Genomic DNA, 13,255 nt, shown 5'->3' with positions numbered 1-13,255 from the left:
AAATTGAAGTAGAAACAATAAAGAAATCTCAAAGGGAGGCTATCCTGGAGACAGAAAACCTAGGAAAAAGATCAGGAGTCATAGATGCAAGCATCACCAACAGAATACAAGAGATAGAAGAGAAAATCTCATGAGCAGAAGATACCATGGAAAACATGGACACAACGGTCAAAGAAAATGTAAAATGTAAAAAGCTCCTAACACAAAACATCCAGGAAATCCAGGACACAATGAGAAGACCAAACCTAAGGATAATGGGTATAGATGAAGGTGAAGATTCCAAACTTAAAGGGCCAACAAAATTATAAAGGAAAACTTCCCTAACCTAAAGAAAGAGATGTCCTTAAATATACAAGAAGCCTTCAGAACCCCAAATAGACTAGACCATAAAGAAACACTTCCTATCACATAATAATCAAAACATCAAATATACAAAACAAAGAGAAGATACTAAAAGGAGTTAGGGAAAAAGGCAAAGTAACATATAAAGGCAGACCTATAAGAATTACACCAGATTTCTCACCAGAGACTATAAAAGCCAGAAGATCCTGGACTGATCCTGGACTGGCCCTAAGAGAACACAAATGCCAGCACAGACTACTATACCCAGCAAAACTCTCAATCAATATTGATGGAGAAACCAAAATATTCCATGACAAATCCAAATTTACACAATATCTTACCACAAATTCAGCACTTCAAAGGATAATTGGTGAAAAACTTCAACACAAGGAGGGAAACTACAACCTAGAAAAAACAAGAAAGTAATCTTCCAACAACCCTAAAAGAAGGTAGCTATACAAACATAACTCCACTGTCAATAACAAAAATAACAGGAAACAACATTCATTTTTCCTTAATATCTCTTAATATCAATGGACTCAATTCTCCAATAAAAAGACATAGACTATCAGATTGGATACATAAACAGGACCCAGCATTTTGCTGCATACAGGAAATGAACCTATGTGAAAAAGACAGACACTACCTCAGAATAAAAGGTTGGAAAACAATCTTCCAAGCAAATGGCCCCAAGAAACAAGCTGGAGTAGTGATTCTCATATCAAATAAAATCGGTTTTCAACCAAAAGTAATCAAAAATGATAAAGAAGAACGCTTCATATTCATCAAAGGAAAAATATACCAAGAGGAACTCACAATTCTGAACATCTATGCCCCAAATGCAAAGGCACCCACATACATAAAATAAACTTTACTAAACCTTAAAGCATACATTGCACCTCACACAATAATAGTGGAAGATTTCAACACCCCACTCTCAGCTATGGACAGATTATGGAAACAGAAACCAAGACACAATGAAACTAACAGAAGTTATAAGCCAATTGGACTTAACTGAATCTATAGAACATTTCATCCTAAAACAAAAGAATATACCTTTTTCTCAGCACCTCATGGTACCCTCAGATACAAAAAGATTGAAATAATCCCTTGTACCTTATCAGACCACCATGGACTATGACTCATCTTTGACATGGACAAAACCAACAGAAAGCCCACATACACATGGAAACTGAACAATGTTCTACTCAATGATAACTTGGGCAAGAAAGAAATAAAGAATGAAATTAAAGACTTTTTAGATTTAAATGAAAATGAGGACCTATCATATCGAAATTTGTGGGATTCCATGAAAGCAGTACTAACGGGAAAAATCATAGCTCTAAGAGACCACAAAAAGAAAATGGAATTTGGGATGGTTAGCCTATGAGTTAAGGGACTATAGCAAATTCATGGCTTTGAGTTTATTGTTAGGGTGTTTTCCAAATTTTATTTAGAAATAGCTGAGAGGAGTTAACAGACAACAGTCCAGGTTACCTTACATGGATAGTTGGTTTTCAAAACATCAGAAGTCCATAGAATTGATGTTACAAATATTTATATATTAATGTTCCTTTTGATTAGAGACCTGTCTTCTCCTGACAGCTTCCTGTAATGGATTCTAAGAAGAAATTGAGCATCCTTGGAGATATTCTAGTTGTCTGGTGACAGCCACTAGGCAAGAATTTCCTCTTTCCATCTACAGTCAAATTACTGTCCAGAAAAGGACACACTTGTAGAATAGTCGACTGATTATATCTGCCTAGACAGAGTAATCACCCCTTAATAATTCTGCATCACTAAGGTCTGTCAGATGATTCTGGGCCAGAAGGCTGAAGATTTGATGCTCCAACGTTCGGTAGTATAGGGGCTTTCCAGGTGTTCAGTGGTCTCTATAAATTAGCTAAGTCTTAGAAGCTAGGTTTAGTGCCTCCCATAATTTCAGTTAACTCAGAGTCACTCTGGATTTCTGACTGGGTTGAAGACCTATAGTCTCATAGCCAATCCTGGGTATTTACTGTGAGAGAAAAGATCTGAGTGGATGGTTTTTAGTTGACATTCATTCTAAAGCCAAGAAAAAAGCCAGGTTCAAAACTAAGTGCTTTATTTAGAACAGATGACAGAGGTTCTGGTTAGTCAACAAAATGATGGACGGGGTATTAGGACTATCTTGTACCTCACCAGTACAATTAGGAATAACTGTGCTCTAATTGCATTTTGAGAGAAAAGTTTTATTTTAACAGGAAGGGTGAAGCTAGGTGATGAGAGAGAGAAAGACAGAAGGGGGGCACATGGAGGCAGATGTTCACGTGCCTCCACCAGTCAAAGATAGTTTATATGTCTAGGTTGGGTATTGGGTTACACTTCTGATTGAGCATTACTAAACTTATAAAGCCTTTGATTAACATTTTAAAAAATGTATAAAAGCAAAAAGGAAAAGGGGGCATGGGGTAGGGGTTTTCTAGGGAGGGGAAATGGGGAAAGGGGATGACATCTGAAATGTAAATAAAATATAAAAAAATAAATAAAAAGAAAAAAAGAGTTATTTTAGGTCTGAGTTACCTCACTCAGGATGATATTTTCTAGTTCTATTGATTTGCCTGCTAAACTCATGATGTCCTCACTATTAATAGATGAATAGTATCCCATTGTGTGAATAAACCACATTTTCTGCATCCTTTTGTTGAGGGATATCTGGATTGTTTTCAGCTTTTCAGTTTTATGAATACAGTATTTATGAATGTATCTGAGTAAGTATCCTTGTGGTGTGATGAATCGTTTTTGAGTATTTTACCAGAGGTGGTATAACTGTGTCTTAAAGTAAAAGTCTTTCCAATTTTCTGAATTATTACATGAATTTAGCTTAAATAATACATTCATGATGATAATTGTATTTGTATAGCCCTTTACTGAAAGAAAATGCTTGAAATGTGTTTTCTTTATAAATAAATTAGGTGTCCTCTATGATTTCAATAAAAGGGAAAAAATTAGATATGTTTACTCAAGTTTACTATTTTCTTTAGGTGTGGTGGTAAGTACTTTTAAATTTAGGAGTCAAAAAACAGAGAAACATATATCTGTGTATTGGCTGTTACTCTTGTCTATTAAGGCAGTTCTAAGACTGGTAGGGTTATATACAGACAAACCCATTATAAAAAGCCAAAAACAAAAAATTAGATTTCTGTGTACATTTTCTTCAAAATGATTTTAATCACTTGCATTCAATTTTAAATACAGAATGATTAAAACATATCATTATCTGTAAAGTATAAAACATTTCACAATAAATCAAGAGAAATGATTAAAAAAATTGAAAAGCATAGTTCCAATGTGAGAAGAAAAAAAGAATTTATTTTAAGATTTATCCTGTTTTTAATTAAGAGTATGTTCAGAAGGTTACATATTAGTGTGAGTGCCAGGGGCCAAAGGCTTGTCAACTCCTACAGCTGGATTTCTAGACAGTTGTGACCTATCAGTAGGAGCTAGGAACTAACAAAGATACAAAGTAAATTGAGCATGAATACATAATCATTCAATCATCTTTCTACCTTAAATTATATTTACCACTAAATTTGGAAAAACTTAAAATATAAAATAAGTTGCATTCGGTCCCAGATGCAAATAAGTTTCCTATAGAAAGTAATTAATGTTCAATATGTGGGCAGAAAAGGACTCAAAATCACTAATAATTAACAAACTAAAATAAGTGGATAGAAATGGAACTTACAATAAAAGATCATAACATATTGGATAAAAAAGATGTTAGAGAAAATAAATTAATGTAAATAAAAGCAGGAGTTAGGGCAATTCAATATAAACAGGAATAGGAATGGAATGTAGACTCTACAGGAAAGTGAAATTAATTGGGTTTAAAGAGCATAATTATGTCTGGTATATTTACGTGTTAGGAAAGAGATAGAGGAATTGACATATTGCAAAGAATTTAGGGTTTAGAGTAGATACCTTAGGTCTGAGACATGATAAGGAAGTTGCTTATAAGAACATACATGGCATGTACTCACTAACAAGTGAATATTAGCCAAAAATATACATAATACTTAGGATACAATCCACAGAAGTCAAGAAGTTTAACATGTAAAAAAGTCCAAGTGAGGATGTTTCAATCCCACTTGGGAGGGAGAAAATGCAATCATAGGAGTCAGAGGGAGGGAGGGACCTATGTGGGAGGGGAGAGGGAAAGGGGAAAGAAGAAACATGATCAGGTATGGGGCAGGAGGGAGACAGGATAGAAGACCTGAGGGACAGCAGAATGAATGGAAATATGTAACCTTTGTATTTGGAAAGTTGGGGGAAGATCTAGAAGTTGCCAGAGACCTGGGAGGTAAGAGACTCTCAGGACTCAAAGGGAGGGACCTTAGATAAAATGCCCAACAGTGCAGAAATGGAACTTGTTGAGTCCAACTCCAGTGGAAGACAGGGCATCATGTGGAGGGAATTTGTTGCTGTTATCCCATAGTCAAAAACTCTGACACAAAATTGTCCCTGTCTAAAAGAGCTGTGGAACTAAACTGGAGTAGGAACTGAGAGAAAGGTGGTCCAATGACAAAGCCAACTTGGGCTCCAACTCAAGGTGAGGCTCCAAGGCCTGAAACTATTACTGAATCTATGGTGCACTTACAGATAGGAGCCTAGCATGATGCTTCTCTTAGTGGCCCAATAAGCTGCTGACTGAGGCATATACAAATACTTATGCCCAAACATTGGACTGAAGTTGGGGACCTCTGTGGCTGGATTAGGGAACTTCTCAAAGATATTGAGGAAGAGGTCCACCCCACAGGAAAACTAGCAGTCTCACCTAACTGGGACCCATGAGATCTCTCAGTCACTAAGCCACCAACCAGGCATATTAGAAGCTCTGTCCCAGGCCGCTGACACATATTCAGCAGAGGACTGAATGGTATGGCCTCAGTGGGAGAAGAGGTGCCTAACTCTTGAGAGACTTGAGGCCCCAGGGAGTAGAGAGGTCTGGCAGGAGGTGGTAGGGTCATACACCTGGAGACACAAGGAGGAGGAATGGGATGAGGAACTATATGAGGGCTGACCAGGATTGAGAAAATGACTGGACTGTAAAAAATAAAAGTAACAAAAAATTGTTAAAAATCAACTTTCTAATAAAAGTATATATTTTAAGGTTAAAAAAGGAGTATTTTATTTCCTATTTTTTAAAGACTATTAGTATTTGGTTTTAATCCTGGTCACTGTGTTGTCTAAGGTTCCTGGTTACCATTTTATTCAGTTTTATTTTGCTGTGAAGAGACACCATGACTACAGCAACTCTTTACATGACAACATTTAATTAGGGATTGCTTACTGATTCAGAGTTTTAGTCTATTTTTATCATGACAGGAAGCAGGGTGGCATGCAAGCAGATATAGTACTGGAGATATAGCTGTGTGTTGTATATCAAGGTCAGCAGGCACCAAGAAGAGAGACAAATCATGAGTCTGGCTTGAACTTATAAAACCATAAACCCCATACTCAGGGATATACTTGGTGAATCCTGAGATTCACCAGAGCAAACCAATTTCACACTTGTAGGCCAAATTTCAAAACAAGCTTTACTAAGTTTTAAAGTGACCAAGAGATGAGAGTTCTATATCTTGATCCAGAGGCAGTCACAATGAGACTCATTTCTGCAGGCAACCATGAGGAGGCTCTATCCCTGAGGGGGCAGAGCTTAAACACTAGATGTTGTGGTAAGAACATTGGGCTGTGACATGGCCTGTAACAGCCAACCATATATACCAATATGGCTTCCAAGGGCATCAGAGAGACCATAGAAGTCATTTGAGGAGGTCCAATCCAAAAATGAAACTTTCTTCATATTGGACATCCTGTCATTGCTCAAAGCTCGGGTGATTGTGCAGCTGGACAGCATGTTTGGGGGCTGAGTCTGTACAAGCTCCAAGCCACTATACACCACCTTGTTGGCCCTACTCAGTAATTAGATGCTCCCACACACACCACAGCCTTCTTTCCCAACTGTGTCTTCCATTCCATCTCCAGTTCTGCCTCTGTCCTCCATGAAGTTACTACTATGTTCTTCCATCTTTTCCACCTCTCCATCCCATATATATATATATATATATATATATATATATATATATATATATATCTGTCATAGTGGCAGTGTGCCACAAAGTATGTCTATATTTCTATCTCCCTCCCTGTATCTGTCTATCTCTGTATCTATCTATTTATCTATCTATCTATCCCAAATATTTTTATATAAAAATATGTATTGCAACTAGTTGTTGGTCTGGTTCAAGGTTTCTGAAACACCAAAATATAAGACCATTCCTAAGACTCTTCTGAGATACTCTGCTGATGCCCAGAGTCAGGGAGATCCTGTGGCTAAGCAGGGATTTAGGGGATAGGTTCTTTGCAAGCTACAAGCTGTTGTACATCTCTCTGCCCTCCTGAGGCTCGGGGTGAGGGGGGCTTTCTCAGTAGGCTCAACCTTTGTGCTTGTAGCCTACACATACTACCAGTGCTCTATGCTTTCTCTCTTCTTCTCTCCTCTCCCTCTTCCTCACCCTTCTCTCACCCAGCAGGAAAAAAATGCTGGGTGTAGCTGAAGATGTTCTAGGCTGAGGGGCAGCAGGCAGGTATAGGACCAGACCTAGTCAATAATGACCACTGGTTTTGCAGGACTGGTTCTTCCATACATGACAGCAGCTCATAGATGAAGTAGATATTGGGGTGCACCACCTCAAAGTAGTGGATCTGGGCCTGGATAATAGCCAAGATTGTGAACCCAGGGATTTGTGAAAATGGTCCTCCTGCAAGTATGTGATACTACAGCCTTTTGGTTCTTTTTAAAACACCTGAGTATTACTCCATTGTGTAAATGTACCACATTTTAAATCTATTTTTCTTTTGAAGGATATTAAAAGGATCTCAGGTTACTATGAATAGAGCAGTAATGAATATGGTTGATCAAGTGTCCCTGTGATGGAAAGAAGCATGCTTCGTGTATATGCCCAACAGTGGTATTGGTGGATCTTGAGGTAAATTGATTTCTATCTTTCTGAGGAACCACCATAGTGATTTATATAGTGGCTGAAAATTTTTCATTTCTACTAGCAATGGAGGACTGTTCTCCTGTGTTTACATCCTTGCCAGCATGAGCTGTCCCTTGTGTTAATGACCTTGGCCATTCTGACAGATGTAAGATTGACCAAGCCAGCTCAGTCAGTCAACAGGTTCTCAGGAGAGGGAGTTTAGATTGAAAAGAAAAAGACAATTAGACAATATTATAACATGATTCCAGCCAGTTCTGAAGCTTAAGTAGGCTCATTTTTACCCAGTATGCTTTTTATACCATTCTAGGTACATCCAAACAATAGGGTCAGTTCTTAGATCAAAGACAAAGAAATTAAACAAGACAATACACAAAGAGAACAAACAAGGCAATAAATAAAGTCCCCTGGTCACTGCTTCTAGGGGCTTGTCAGGATGACCAAGATAAAAGGAATGTCACCCATTCCTAGGTTGAGTTCACCTTGAGCTTTGTATTAGCCTAATGTGAATATTCTTATCTGAGCCTACTTCCAGAGAGCTCAGTGACAACTGCTTGCCAAATTTCTTCAAGTGGCCTCAAAAGGTTTCACCATCCCCTCTTTTTTATTTCATGAACAAGACTGAGTCTGTCTTAGGTTGTTCTGATAAAAAATGCTTTTCTTACCCACCTTAGAAAACACATTTTCAAAAGCAATGCAATTATGTCTTAGGTCTGTAAGACTCTGTGCAGAATCTTACCTGTCATTGACAGTCATCCTGTTAAATTAATAAATCTGTGTTGGGATTCTTTTCTAGTTTCAAGCCGTGTATTTTGTCCACCAACATGTTAATGTTGTTAAAAGGCAAGTTTTATCACAATGGGCATGAATACAAGAATTCCTTCTCTTCTGTTTCCTCTCTGGATTGTTGAAGAGTGTGATTGCCGTATGTTGTCTTAGTTAGGGTTTTATGGATATCTTCACAGAGACATCATGACCAAGCACCATTTATAAAGGCACATATTCAGTTAGGGCTAGCTTTCCATTTTGGATGTTCAGTCCATTACCATCATGGTGGAATCATGCCAACATGTAGGCAGGCTTTGTGCTAGATGAGCCAACAGCTTTACATGTTGGTCAAACGGTGACTCTATCCTAGAGCAACATGGACCAAGCTGCCCAATGCTGCTGTTTCCTGGGATTGGAACATGCCCTCTCTTCCATTACATCTTTCACTGCCTAGGCTTGTCTGTCTTAGAACTTGTTCTGTAAATTGACCTTGAACTCAGAGATATGCATAACTCTGTTTCCTGAATGCTGGAATTAAAGTCCCGTAAAACTAGGCCTTCTCTTAGTCCTCTCTTTACATTTTATAAGATCTGTATAAATTCTGGATTGTAGTTCATTCTACATATAGTCAAGCTGACAATTGAAGAGAGCAGTAACTGGTGTCAAGCAGGATCTTTTCCTGGATTTAATGGTTTTGGCCACTGGTGGTTCAAGATTATGGGTATAAGTAAGTGACACTTAGGAACTAGGATGTGTCAGAAGTCTAAAAGGGTTCCAAGGATGGAGGAGATTCTATCATAATCTGCTTATTATGTCTCATTCGAATTGAGGGAGACAGAGAAAACTAATTACCCCAGAAGGTTTTCTATAGTTTTAGGGATTGTACTGGTAAGTGTAGATCTACAAGGAGGAGGCAGATTCCATGCTTCCCTGTCAGAATTGGTCAGTGAGTTATCAGTGAGTGCATGCTGGAGGTAGGGGCTAAAATAACAACAAGGACTGAGCGAGAGGAAGCTTAAAAAGCAATTGTCTGTGGGACTCACAGGAGATGTAGGCAGGCAGAAAGGAAGGCTACTTCTGGTGTTATGATATAGGTCTCTAGATGAGACTGGGGCAATTAAGTTGTCATGGAGAAGGAAGTGATGAATTCTTCAGTTTCCATAACTGTTTCCCTTCCCTGTTCTTTTGCTGGGTTTGGAACCAGAATGATGGGCTCAGGTATGAGAAGGAAGATTGGGGGAGAAGTTCTTTATGATCTACTGGGGTTGGTGCTTTACAGGAAAGAAAAAGCACAGATTTCCTCCTATAGAGCTGAGAATGAGAATGAGCATATTGTAAGTGGGGAACAAAGAAAGAGGTATGGATCTGCCTTTAGACTTCTGATACCATGGAAAGAGTAGCACTTGTGTCAGTGGGTGTGCAAAGCTGGCTTGAAGGCTGGGACACAGTAAAGAGTGGGGGGAGGGAGGTTAGAAGGAGAACATCTGTGGAAAGCACAGGATATGGGAAGAATGTGCAGTGAAGACTCCCACAGGTTGTGTGCTACAAAGGTGAGGTTGAGATAGTGGGGTTGGGTTTGAAGGAATGGAAGGAAGAGAAGATCAGTAAACAGTCTACCTAGTGTGCTGGTAGGCATGGTGTGGAGCCATGGTTCTCATCCTGTGGGTCCCTATCCTCTTTGGCAGGCTAATGACCCTTTCATGGGCATTGAATATCAGATATCCTCTATATCAGGTATTTACAGTATGATTCCTAACAGTAGCAACATTACAGTTATGAAGTAGCCACAAAGTAATTTCATGGTTTGTAGACCACAACATGGAGAACTGTATTAAGGGGGCAGAGCATTAGGAAGTTATAGAACCACTGGCCTAGGGAATATGAATCTATAAAAAATCAATCCCTACTAATATCAAAACACCTAAAAGATTTTGGATTCCTTGACCCACAAACATTTCCCTCCCAGAAGGTATAAACTTCCTCCACTTTGGCATACTCTTCTCAGTTGTCAAAAGAGCATGATGGTGGAGTTCTCATTTGCCAACATTTAATTCCAAGAAAAAAAACCAAGGGTTTCTAATGCTGGAGGGCAGTGAGGGGTCTGAACAAACATCCACAGCTGAGCTTGGCTGATTGGACTATACATTAATTTTCTGACCATAAACATCTCCGGAATACACAGACTGATTCCAAAGTTTTATTCATATTATATTTTATTAGGTTCAGGTTTTTGCCTACAGAGCTGTTTGTGGCCATGTAGACCAGAGCAGGGCCTCAGATCCTCTGGATCACCAGTTACAGTTGGTTAAAAACTCTCCTGTGTGTCATGGGAACTGATCCAGAGTTGTCTGTGTGAACACTAATTGCTTTTGCAGCTGAGTTTCCACAAACTGAGTCTTTAAAAGAAAGTTTCCATTGTTTTTTTTCTTCTTTGATGAATGAAGATTGATATTTGATTTCTTCTTTCCTCTCATCCTGGTCATCTGTTCTGCTCAGTCCAATGCAGACATTTTTCTCTGATGAAACTTAGTTGGGCTGTGCTTAGGCCCAGCACCTACATTGAATCCCAGTTTCCAAGTCATCAGACAAAACAAAACAAAACAAAAACCCAAAAAACATTAACAGGGTAGATGTAGAGTGTCCCAAACTCCTGAGCTGCCCTTCCCCCACCTGCCTTTTTAACATATTACAGCTGTTTTAAATCCTGAGTCACCATGTTGCCTCCTCTCAGATTCACTGTAAATGTTCCAGCAATACAGTAGTGTACCCAGAAGATGTTGGTAACAACACTGGTTGTTGCTGTTGGAAGACAGGTACTATCTGAATATATCTTAAAGAACACTTAAGTCCTTTGAGAGGGAGGGACCAGAGAACACTCTTTGCAGAAGCTAGAGAGTTGAATGCTCTAGCCACCAAGTGGGGATGTGACTCCACCATTGATTTTTACCCTGAGGTCTCAGAGACCTCAGAAGCATGAACTGAAATGAAATTCAGGACCTGAGTCTTTCAGCTGCTCTGTGCTGTGGACGTCAACCAAGATGAGAGTGTGCAGCATTCTCCACAGAGAGATTTCTGCAGAGGTCGTCCCCACACATGACCTTCAAACCCTCCAGGCCATATTTGTCAGCAGCTGCCAGCACAGCAGTGGCCATGGAGTGGCTGTGGAGGTGTGGAGTCAACCCAGTGTAAGTGAAGCCCATCATTTCCTTGAAGACTTGGGGATCCAGGTCATGGATCTCAGTGTGGTTCTTTAGGCTCTCCCCCATTTCATGTTCAAACATGGCTCTGAGAACTGGAGATCAAGCTGGTAGGATGGCTTTGTGAGAATGGAATTCTTGGCCAACTACCAACAGGCAGCAGTCTGTGAAGAGGGAATTCTCCCACAGCTCCCCTAGGTCATCTGCCAATGTGCACCTTGGAATATTGATTGCAGGTCTTGTGTCCTGTCCAGAAATGCTTAAGGAATCTTTTTGCAGTCTCATCTTGCAGAGGAGGGTAAGTCTGTTGTCCAGTAATAGTGAATGGGTTTGAGACAAGAGGAAATCTCAATGGATGAACTTTTTGAATCTAAAGGTTTGGTAGGGCAGTAAATTACAGACACCTGGGCACCTTGAATTATTGCTTTTCCCCCATTGGCATTTAAGATACAAGAGTGAAACTTTGCCAAAATTGGTCTCTTTTCACAGCTGAGCAACATCAAGTAAAGTGTCAGGTAACCCATGCTTTCTTCATCAACTCCATTTGGATGTACTCTCAAACACATGCCACTTCATCATTGTCCTCTGATGAGAACACTGGGCTTGTAATACAATCCCATATTTCCTCAACAAAAAAGAGAAGTTGCTAATGATCCACCTGTAGCAGAAGTCATGATCTCTGTTCTGTGTGTAGTCCCAGCTCTTGGCTTCCAGGTGCCTTGACATTTCTGGTTGAGGTACTTTGGATGTAAAACTGGAACCTGAAAAGAACTAGAAATTATTTACTCTTCACCCTATAGGATACAATTAGAAATATCTTTTAGATTTAAGTATTAATTTCTAAAAATTGCATCTTCTATGATGTTGAAAACTTGTGTCTCTCTAAAATTTTGTCTAGACATAAATATTAGTTTCTGAAAAAAATTCCAGCCCCCCATATCAGTTATATCATGTTAAATCCTCCCACCTCTTGTCTTTCTCATTACTACTCAACTCCCCTTTCCATGCTCTAAATAAACTTCATTCTATACTAAACCTGTCATAGGGCTGGTATCTCAGTGGGAAGGGATGCCTCAACATGGGCCCACAAGGGAACATTCCCACCCTCTCCATACCTGGCTTTAACAAACATATCCTGGATTTCTTCTTATAAAACACAACATTGGTGTTACAACTCAGATTTTAAAACTCACAGGTAAACATCTCCTGCTATCACATCAACTTTCCAGCCAACAGATCACTTCCTAGACCTATCCATCCAATCACCAGCAAATTGATAAGCTTCTTCTCCCACACTGGTAAGTATAAACATTCCCTTGTCCCAACTGAGGGCTATTGAGCTTAAAGCCACTCTGTGGAGTCCTTGTGAATGAAGACATTCACAGCCTTTATGACTGGCTTCCTTGCTGAATCCTCATTTTAGGATATTTTCCCTTGAGAGAGATTTTCCTCTCTCCTCTGAGTCATTTCCTATTCTCACTGCTGTGAAATCCCAGGCCTGGGTAAACCACATTCCTCACTGCCCACTCAGGTACTAGCCTGAGCTCAGACCTCAATTCACTGTCTGAGCCCATGGTGATCTGAACCTAATGTTTTTGTTATTAACTTATCCTCAGGATGCTGGTAGGGGTAATTAATAACTGCACTCTCACCCAGAAAAAGTCTATATTCCTGGCCACTCCCAGGCTCCCTATATATAACACACAGGAGGAACACAGTTGGTAGACCTGGGAAACATCCTTATATCAGAGAAAGCAACTAATCACTACAAAAAATGAAAATAAAAAAAAAAAAACCCAAACTGACAAATGAAAAGAGAAACCTAGAGAGGGACACACACACACACACACACACACACACACACACACACACACACACAGAGGGAGGGAGAAAGAGAGAGAGAGA

The 13,255-nt window shown here is 39.4% G+C and overlaps 1 pseudogene; it reads right to left on the bottom strand.

The window, feature by feature from the left end:
* Positions 1-10,886: 10,886 nt before the first annotated feature.
* Positions 10,887-12,076, bottom strand: LOC117702333 (TD and POZ domain-containing protein 4-like; annotated as a pseudogene).
* Positions 12,077-13,255: the final 1,179 nt, after the last annotated feature.

Source organism: Arvicanthis niloticus, unplaced genomic scaffold (genome assembly GCF_011762505.2).
Source record: "Arvicanthis niloticus isolate mArvNil1 unplaced genomic scaffold, mArvNil1.pat.X pat_scaffold_70_arrow_ctg1, whole genome shotgun sequence".
Lineage (NCBI taxonomy): Eukaryota > Metazoa > Chordata > Mammalia > Rodentia > Muridae > Arvicanthis > Arvicanthis niloticus.
This window is presented reverse-complemented; position numbering and strand designations above follow the sequence as displayed.